Genomic DNA, 11191 nt, shown 5'->3' with positions numbered 1-11191 from the left:
TGCGACGTTTTTCTACCAGTATAAAATCGACTCAAGTCACTTTGTCTCTCCATACAGCGGGGCGGCAAAAGTAGTGGTTAGGATGCGAAAGTTGAAAATCTTACTTTCGTCGTTTTGCAAATCCGGAAATTGAAAGTTCTTAAAGTGAAAAATCGAGTTGGTTCAGAGCAAAACGTGTAGAATTTCGTCTGCGAAACACGTAGGATCGATAAAGTAAGTTTGTATATTTTTTTGACTTGAGTCTATATGAATAATTTTTCGAGAATTGTTTATTTGGCATAGTATTTTCAACGGCAACAACGCCATTGTGGTACATTCCGAAAATAATATTACCACGTGTATGTAACAGGAGACAGCTCATTCCTAATCAGAAGCATCGCAGCAGAAGAATCGATTTTAAATCTCTTATAGCACACTGTGTCCATGAGTCCATTATAAGAAAAAAAAAATGTAAATTTTCTGTTCCGGATATTATGGGTAATGGATTATGTGAAGGTTTGTTTGTTTTCGAATAATAGTTGTTACGACAACCACCGCGTATCATGATCGATCATGTGGTTTCTTCTGACAGTTTGAAATATTCCAAACAGTTTAAGGTGAAGATGAATCGAAGCCAAAGTTCAAATTTTCAAGAGCACGGATCTGGAGAACCAAACATTCGTTTAAGCTGAAAACCTAATCGATTGGTCACCACCAGCTAGTGACCAATCGATTAAGTTTTCAGTTTAAATGGATGTTTGGTTCTCCAGATCCGTGCTCTTGAAAATTTGAACTTTGGCTTCGATTCATCTTCACCTTAAACAATGTCGTGAAAGATTTAAAATATTCAGTTTACCGTGACTTACGCAAAATTTTACGCTGTTAAGTGAATACCCCTATTATGTAACTGTGTGTGAGTAACTGACTCTGAAGAAGATTGCGAGTGGTAGTACGCGTATCAGACGAAAGATAGACAGCATTGCGGAACACGTTTTTGTCTCAGGCACCAAAATACCACTATTTGTTTAACTAATGTTTGCTAAATCCATTGTCGTTTTTTAAACAACATAGCACGTCTAGTTTTGAGATATAGGTTGTTGAAAATGCAAAATTTGACTATTTCAGCCAACAATTCTTATTAATAAGGTTCATAAAACTTTCGATGCTCAAAACTTATATTTGATTGTTCAGGAAAGTATTGTGTTTTGCCATATAAAAGCAACAAAGAATCAACCAAATTATCTCTGATATTAAAGTTAAAGTTCTTTTTTGCATGCTTGGTTGTTTTAAATTACATAAAAGTCTGATAAATCATACTTTAAATTGTATGTGAACATCAATGAAAACAGTGCTTTATATATCACTGGCGACCTGTAGCTAAAAGTTAGGACGTGTTGGAACATTTTGGAGAACGGCTTTAGATTCAGCAATCCATAAGGTCATAGATGCATGTAATTTGATCCTTGACCAACGCAAAAATGTCATTTTTTACGTTTGTTGGGCGGAATTTAAAGGTGCAATACCCAAATTTACCTATTTGCTTCTCTTCATATTTTAAATTTTCACGCTACGCGAAAACTCATTGATTATTTTCAGAAGTAATCAAAGTAAGTCCATTTTTCTGCTTTACACATGGCAAAAACTTGTTGATTCATACCGAAAACATGAGTAAATTTTAATCCAAACTGAAGACCATCGCACACGGGACACGAGCATCGGGATTTCCAAAACTTTCACTTATTATTGATGGAATTCATCCATATTGTGTTAAGAAAAAAGATCACTCCAACCTCCTGAAGCAAAGTTGTTTAATCGCCGAGAATGTCATCCACCAAGATAACATTCTCGTAGACGAAAACCATCACGTTTTTCCGTGCTGACTAAACTCATTTTTTGATTGACACCCAGCTTGGGTTCCATCGTCGACAACTTTTGATAAGAAGACTCCCATATACCTACACCATTGTCGATGTCTCGATTCGCTATCTACCAGACCACCTATCGCCAGGAGATCGTTCGGCAGTGCCAGCGGTTGTTGGTTTGCCATTCACGCCACTTACATTATGTCGAGTGGGAAAAAGTTTTTCCATAGCGAATTGTTGCTTCTACATGTATGTTCGATAAAAAAAAAAACGAAAGTGCCTCCATCGAAAGGCGAAGAAGTTTCAAATGGTTCCGGTGCGTGCGAAATGATGATTATTTGATGGTTGGGAAAGAAGCTGATATCGAATGGGAATGGGTTCACTGCTGTTGTTAGGGGCACTAGAAGGGGGGTTAAGTCCTATGTTTCTGGATATTTTGGAAAGTGCTAATGAATTTGCAGACATCTTGAAATACAGATCAGTGATTGATGAGTTGTACCAAGTATATAATGCAGCGGATATTGTACACCATACAGCCATTCGTGGTCTTCCTCGAAGTTGCCGACCTCTGCTGAATAATATTTTCGTTTTTGTTTCTTCCGAAATTTGAAGTGGGTGATCAGTCCACTGAAGTCTGCCGTATTTTACATGCTTAGTAATAATGGCTTCTTCATACACTTGAGATTACTCGTGAGCAACTTCCATCCAAGTTTCTCCTTTAATGTGATTTAAAAGCTGTGAATCATACGTAGCAATATTTTTGCATCGATTTCAAACCACAAATGGTGAACCTAGCAACTGTGGTAGATTTACAAAACAACCAAGTCCCAAATGGCATGGCATCTTATTGATCCTGGCTTCACCAGTGGGAAAACTCCATCACTTTTCCCCACACCTCAGGTGTCGTCACTCCGTTCCCCGCATCGGTCGCTATTTAGCAAGCAAGGGTTTGCTACGCATCGATTGTCACACAAGTGTGTACCAAATGCCTGGGGGATGGCCCCATCAAAGTTGAGAGGAAAATTTCTACCAGGAGGACTTTGCGGCGTTATCTGGAGCCGTGGATTCTATGGAGAATGTTTCAGATGAAAAGGATACGTATTTGTAACATTAAATTTTGTTATTCATCTAACCCAGCAGTATGATTATCTTGCTAGAAAAGTGTTTAAATAGTGTTGGTGCATCGGTTAGAAAACGAATGAGATAGATAGCAACATAACTTGCAGTGCACAAATGAAAGATTTAGCACATTCAACACATTCTAACTCGTTGGGTACACGAACATTTCGTGGGATATTATATACATATGTAATTACCATAACTAAATTTTGTTCAATCTCATTGCTGACGTAATCCATATGTGAGTATACATTTGCACATTCCATAATAATTTCATATTTGTTCGGATCCGACGGTACTTAAAAGTTTACACAAGCTCATCATTTTGCATTAGCTTTTGGGGACTGGCTACATATTCGTTACCGTTTCCTCCGTGTGAATTCATTTGATAAAGCCATTCACATTATTTCAACGGTGAGAAATCTTACGAAGAGAGTCATTTCTAAAAGGGAAAATAATAATATTCTGCAGAAGCCGAGATAAACCATGCATGTGAAAATGGCAAAATTGTAAAGAGAGATCTCTCAGTTGATAACGGTGGAAGTGCTCACAAGAACACTAAGCTGAGTAGCAAACTCTGTCCCAGTTGGGACGTAACGACCGAAAGAAGTAAAGGTGGATGTGAAAAGTATCAGTTGGAATCAGAAACTGTCTTTCCTAGTTTTTGCTGCATTATTTCAACAAAGAGCGACGAAGTATATGGGTGTTCTTAAGCCGTTCTTTGAAGTTTCATTGCCATGCAGCAGTGCAATAGTCGTTACTATCGCAATCCTGCACAACTTTCAAAGTGGAACGGAATGGTTGTACTCACGGTATTATGTACATGCCGTGATTGTACCGCGGTGGAAGTTCTGCTCTCATTTGGCATATGGCGTACAGAAAGATCAAATTAAGGCTGAAGCTGGTTCAAAACTTACTTAATTTTGCAAAAATGTTTTATGACTTCTTTAGTGTAACTCAAATTATTTAATTGCGTCTACTGTTCAAACGCTCAATAATAGCAGGGGGACCTCTGTGAAATGTGTATTTTATCTGATGCATTTTTTTAACAATATTTCTCCCAAGTCATTTTTGGGTAATTCATGGTAATGTTTTTGAGGATTCACTGTACCGTTTTGATTCATATTTCGAACACTTAAGGTGAAACTGCTTTGAATCCACTAATAACTGTATAAAAGTAGTGGTACACAAAAAATATTCTCCTATTTGTTGGTAATAGTGGAATTATAATTGATAAGACGTTGTTGCCAGTAATCACTACTTCAATTTGAGTCTTTTCCCCTTCGACTAAATTAGATTGTTTGATGTCGTACGCAACCATCAACATATCTGACAGCCCTGCAAGCGAGCAGCCAGCGTAAAATTAGAAAAATAAAAGAAGCGAAATGCTGTGATCGAGTGATTGTTTTTAGCACGGTTTGGTGAAATTTTAAGTTGTTTTCATCAGAAATTAACTAGTAATTGTTCTTCAATTAACAAGTAGTAAAAGGAGACTGTGTTGGAGGTTCTACGTTTAGCGAAAGTGGTAAAATTCGGCGAAAAGTGTTCTTTGTTCGCAGGTGGATAAGTGTAAACAATTGTAGCAAAGTTAAACGTGCGTGTTAAAAATTAACACGGTTCATTAAATTTCCACCAGCTACTAGTGTAAAAACTACGGAAATTGTAAGGTAATAGTGTTCTGATGTCTCGTCAGCAATTTGGGAGTGGATTTAGTGTACGTAAGTGAATTATTTTGAAAAATAATGTGGACTTCCAGAAATGTGTTTGTATATGTGAGGAAGCCATCTTCACTGCCATTCCTTCATATATGTCCACTGGGATTCCTTCCTATATGTCCTTTTAAGGCTCACAATGACTTCAAATGCATATCATGAGTATTAGGAAGTCGAAATTTGTGAGAAATTTCAAGCTGTGAACTATTATGTTTGCCAATAAAGGTAATGTTTATTGTGTATAGAACAATCTGTTTGATATGACGAACTTTTTTTTCGAGGGAACTTCATATCGAAACGTCAAAATATCGCTGCGGACACTACAGGTTCACCGCCTCAAGGTACCGGTGCAGTTGTGTAAGCTTCTAGAAAGCTATTTTGATGGAAGGATTATACTATATGACTCAGAGGAAAGGCAGAAAAGTTAATTCGAACGCGATAGTCCTTCAAGGTTCAACCCTGGGCCCGCTGTTATGGAATGCGATGTACGATGACGTACTGAGGCTGCCTCTTCCGACGGGTGTTAAGATTATTGGTTTCGCCGACAATATCACAGTAGTGGTCTATGGTGAATCGATGGAGGAAGTAGAGTTGACAGCAGCGCTCTCTCTTTTCATAGTTGAGAAATGGATGAAGTCTAGGAAACTTGGACTGACCCGTCACTAGACTTAGGTGGTGGCGGTCAACAACCGCATGTCCGAGCAACGGGCGCTTATCTCGGTAGGTGATTGACCATAGAGTCCAAGCGCTCTGTTAGGCATCTTGGGGTAATGATCGATGACAAGCTCAACTTCGCTAGCCACGTTGAATATGCCTGTAAAAGGGCATCTACGGCTGTAGCAACGCTATCGAGGATGATGTCTAACATCTCTGCTGTGATTGACGAACGAAAGCTCCTGGCAAGCGTGGCGCTATCCATACTAAGGTATGGAGGACCAATCTGGTCAAAAGCGCATAGAACGGGCAGAAACCTAAAGCGGTTGGAAAGCGCGTATAGGATCATGTGCTAGAGAGAAGCAAGCGCATACCGAACGATTTCCAAGAAGGCCGTATGCATCATAGCCGGGATGATGCCCGTCGGGCTCATTATCAATGAAGATATTCAACGAGGTATCAGAGGAGTCCGTAACGCGTGTTAAGAGATAACGCTCAGGGGTTGGCAGCAGGAATAGGATAACTCCACTAAAGGTAGATGGACCCATCAGCTAATACCAAATGTGTCAAATTGGTATGAAAGAAACCATGGGGAAGCCAACATGACGCACGTTCTTTCAGGACATGGCTGCTATAGGCTTTACCTGCATAGATTTGGGCACTCAAAATCTCCTGCTGGCCGCAGTTGTGCTAGTGTGGAGGAAATAACGGAGCATGTCGTGGCCGACTGCTCACGTTTCATTGTTGTGAGAGATCGCATGCTCGCTACATGCGGAGGGAACACGTCCCCCGATACTATAATAGAGAGAACGTGTGCGGATGCCAAGTGCTGGAATGCAGTAGCTACGGCTGTGACTCACATTATGTTAGAATTGCAGCGACTATGGTGCGCCAACCAAGTGTTGGCTGCAGAGGATTAGCTTTGCTGAGACTGGTACCTTGTAACATTGTTTGAGTTAGCTAGGAGAAGAAGTTTGCCTAGGCTGCTTCTGCTACATGTGCTGTGCTGGTGGTTCCGGGGAGATCCCGAGCAACACACATGTTATAATTGAGTATTATCAACTTATATATGACTAAGTTTGGATGTATATCAGTTGATACTCAATTATAACATGGTGCAGGCGCTTTTCGAGCTACCAACGATCAAAAGGGAAACTGCGTCTGAACCACACGGTCTTTTGGACTCCTTTGAGATGATCGTGAAATCCCTGGATCAAGTAGTCGTAAATAAGGCTGTCTATGAGGATCTAATGCTGATACACGTTCTTACTTCCCGGTTATTTAGCACCATGCAAAGAAGTTGGGAAGAAAACTCTTCCAATCAACAAACGGACACCCTTTAGGACCTTACAGATTATCTTTAGCGTCGTTCGAGAATTCTTGAAGCTCTTCCCGATACATCTCCGGAACAAAAGGTGGAACCCGATAACTCCAAACAGCCGAAAAGGGTCTCAGCAGTGAAATCCTGTAACGCTACGTTCCAATCCTCTTCACCCAGCAAAGGCATTGTTTGTCTTGAGAATCATTTGCTATATAAATGCCCCCAGCAACTCATTGTGCCGAAATTGCTTTCGTGGAGGCCATCAAGCGAAAGACTGCTCGTCTTAATTTTCATGTCGGTGAGACATCACTCATCCCTTGGATATATTGGGAAGATTACCAGGGTCATTACGAGCGATAAACCTGAATCAACCAATACAACGTCAGAGTCGAGAATCAAATACATCAATGATCGTAAACCAGGCAACGAGAGGATTAAAGATATGCAACTCAGCCACATCGGGTCAACAGCATCAAGCACCTATAACGGGTGTCGTTCTGCTTACTGCAGTCGTAGAATTGGAAGACGACAAGGGCGACAAGCTGCACACTAGGGCATTGCTGGATAGTGCAGCGGAATGCAACCTGATCAGGTTGAGGAAAATGCTGACTGCTAAAGAGAAAAAATGTACGGTAGAAGTCAATACAATTCAAGGGATGGCTTTCAAGGTTTAAGGGAGATTCACATTTCTAGTAAAATCCCTGATTTCAGTTTTTCTATGGAAGTTTATGTTTTGCTAAAACTTGCGGCACAGGTGTCTATGTAGCGGTCCTGCCGACCGAAGGAAGCATTCCCTCCCCGTATTGAATAATTCGAAAGATCAATGATCACCATTGATCTAAGAAAGACCCCTTTTATTTTTTCGATGATGTTCCACGCAAGTTAGTGGATTTCATCAGATGTGGGTTTTCACTAGGTTAACTAGAAACAAGCGATGTAAGCAGAAGAGAAGAACCTTACTGCTTGTTGCTCGTCAACGTGCTCCAATGCCGGAGAATGTTTTTGTTTTAATTTTGTTTGGGTGTCACCCGACAGCGCTGACTGAACGCCCCAACAAGGTCTCGGTCACATGGCTACACTAACCGAGCCAGAGCAACGCTCGTTTTGGCTTTTCTCTTTTTCTCTCTTAATTTTCAGATTGGGAGATTGAGTTCCCTGCAGGAGCGCGATAAAACGCCCCGATCGCTGGCGGTGAGGCCCCCAGTTCTGACGATTCGTTACAGGAGGAGTCCGGGTGTGTACGACGTGGGTGGAACCACCCACATACGCGATCAGAATCGAGGGAAAAGTGAAAGTGTCTCCATCGATTCCTTAAGAACGATTCTAAGGGCGGAAAGCTAGTGAATTGTGACGACTTTTTAATAATAAATAAAATTCTGCGAAGAAAATGATTGATCAATGATCCGAAAAAACAGTGCCGCGAGTGCCTCGGACCGCAACGTTTGATGCCAGTATGTGGCATCTACCCAAGTGTATCCAACTTGCGGATCTGGAATAGAAAAATGCAGCTCGGTGATTATGCTGCAGCAAGGCACCTGTCAAAACGTGGAACGATACAAACAGAAGCGAAGACAGCAAACCCATCTATTCCGGGATAAAAAGTGCCAGTGCGAAGAGATGGAGTAGCTGTATTGTTCTCCAGAAAGAGTTATCTTGACGGATGGACATGAGGTGATTGAAAGGTGAAAGTAGCACTACGAAGAACACTTGAGCGGTGCAAAGGAGGAAGACCAAGGCTGCAGGAGGAAGGGCTTCATCAGTACGGCGGATGAAGGAGACGTGCCAACTCCTACAATAGGAGAAGTTGAGGATGCTATCAAACAGTTCAAGAACAACAAAGCAGCTGAATAGGATGGTATTGGAGTGGAACATATTGAAATGGGCCCGGACAGGTTGGCTACTTGTCTGCACCGATTGATAGCCAGGATCTGGGATACAGAACAGCTACCGGAGGAGTGGAAGGAGGGAATAATATACCCAATATACGAAAAGGATGACAAGTTAGAATGTGAGGACTATCGAGCGATCACCATTCCAAACGCAGAACACAAAGTACTTTCCCGGATCATCTTTCGCCGTCTTTCGCCACTGACAAGCAGGTTTGTGGGAAGTTATCAAGCCGGTTTTGTGGACGGGCGATCGACGACAGATCAAATCTTTATGTTGCGGTAGATCCTCCAAATGAGTCGTGAATATCAAGTCCCTACGCACTACCTATTCATCGATTTCAAAGTGGCCTATGATACTATCTACCGCGAAGAGCTATGCAAGATTATAGACGAGAATGGTTTTCCCGGGAAACTGACTAGACTGATCAAGGCAACGATGGATTGTGTATAGTACTGGTGATGATATCGGGTGCGTTATCGGGCGCGTTTGAAACACGCAAAAGACTTCGACAAGGCGATGGTCTTTCCTGCCTTCTGTTCAATATTGCGCTAGAAGCGGTTATGAAACGGGCGGGCTTCAACATGCGGGGCACGATCTCCAATAAAACCAGCCAGTTCATCTGTTTCGCTGACGACGTGGAACGGGTTGGATTGAAGGTAAACGAAGACGAAATATCTGCGGGCTGGAGGAACTAATCGCATTGGCAGATGCGTGATGATCGACAGAGATGAGTTCGAGGTGGTGGACGAATTTGTCTACCTCGGATTATTGGTAGTGTCGTATAACAACCGCAACAGACAAATTCTAAGACGTATCATTACCGGAAGTCAGGCTTACTACGGACTCCACAAGACCTTGCGGTCTGGTAAACTTCACCTCCGTACTAAGAGTACCAGATACAGTACTAAGTGTACGCTGATAAGAATGATAGTCCTCTACGGGCTTGAGACGTGGTCAATGATCAAAGAGGACCTGCAAGCGCTAGGAGTTTTTGAACGACGTGTATTTAGGGCGATCTTTGGCGGAGTATGTGAGAACGGTGTATGGAGGAGAAGAATGAACCACGAGCCTGCGCAACTCAACTGTGACCCCAGTATCCAGAAAGAGTGAGAATTCCGGGCAACAATCCCGCAAAAATTGTGTTCACATCGAATTCGGCCGGTACAAGGCGAAGAGGAGCGCAACGAGCTAGGTGGTTAAACCAAGTGGAGCAGGATCATGGAAGTGAGGGGCGATTGAGAAACTGGAGGCTAGCAACCACGGACAGAGTTAGTTGGCGTAACATTGTGGCGCAGGTTATGTCTTGAAGGACGTAGCGCCATCGAAAGTAAGTAACTCGACTCAGTCTTTGAATGGGTTGTAACAGGCAGATGTTCAGTTAGCAGTCCTATCCAATCTGTCCTGTGCAAGGTTGCAATTTGGAGGGGCGAAGAAAAAAAATTGGAGAACTATCATTCTCCCAAAGAAACAAGGTGCGAAGCCCAGTTTGCTCAAACTATAATGCGAAATGCGTCTGGTCGGTATGTGGTGTCGTTGCCCAAGGACGAAGAGGTCAACCAAGGTTGCTCTGGATCCGGTATATTGCGAAGTAGGACTCGTCTGATCATTCTAGTGGCCGACATTGAAAAAAAAAATCTGCAGATAGTTCTCTGTTCGCAGGATTGTCATCTTCAATTAATCTTGTGGAGGTCAAGCCCAGGCAAACCATTGGCTGCTTATGAGCTAGCCACTGTAATCTATGCCAACAAACCATCTCCATTTTTACCCAAAGTGGTATTTGTAACAAAATATGTTACAATTTTAATATGATGTAGTGCAAAATTTTAGTTATTTTAACATCATCGTGCATCTTATGCATAGCAACCGGTGTTACAAAAAAAGATCGTAACTAAATAACTCATCAAGTTATAATTTTGATAGCTTCTGCTAGTCGGGTCAGTCAACTTGCCGTGGATGAAGCAGAAGAATTTCCTTTGCATTACCGGAGCAGAGGACCCAAATGTTGCTAAGCATCTGAAAATCCAACTACAGGAACTACTACGGAGCAGTGATGGAAAAGTTCGCATCACGAAGCAGCTCACGAATGTATACCAAAGCATAACAAACATCACAGACTCGCGAACTGGCTAGGTGTGTCAAAAGAAGTATCAACAAGCTCGGGAACGTTTACTCGCGAGTAACTGAGCAATGTGTAATTTATTATGGTTTTGTCAGACAAATATATTGTATAACAATATCGACAGTAAACTACTAGTTTATAGTCAAAAACCCTTGGAAACCATAAATCTCGAAGGGGAAGCAGCTTTTTTCCCAGAAGCACAATATAAATCTGAACAGCTCTGAACACGTTCACTAATCGCTTATAGCTTCGGTTACTCGGCAGCACGACAGATGCGAGTAAACCAGCACTCTGACACTCGGGAGCATTTGGTTTTGTTTGTGTTCCAGTTTAGCAGAAATGTTCGCCACTTTCCATCACTGCTTCGAAGAGGAGGGCCTCGAATTGTGAAACGGTTCTGGAAAACTTGGAATGCTGTGGTCTTCAAGTTCAGACGAGTTGATCTTCTCCACCTCGATGAGTGAAGAAGTCCACGAGATGAACTAGCCCAGGTCTGAAAATCTTGTTAATAAAGGTAGAAAAAATGTGAAGAAGT

Source organism: Aedes aegypti, chromosome 1 (assembly GCF_002204515.2).
Source record: "Aedes aegypti strain LVP_AGWG chromosome 1, AaegL5.0 Primary Assembly, whole genome shotgun sequence".
Taxonomy (NCBI): domain Eukaryota; kingdom Metazoa; phylum Arthropoda; class Insecta; order Diptera; family Culicidae; genus Aedes; species Aedes aegypti.
Note: the sequence above shows the minus strand (reverse complement) of the source record.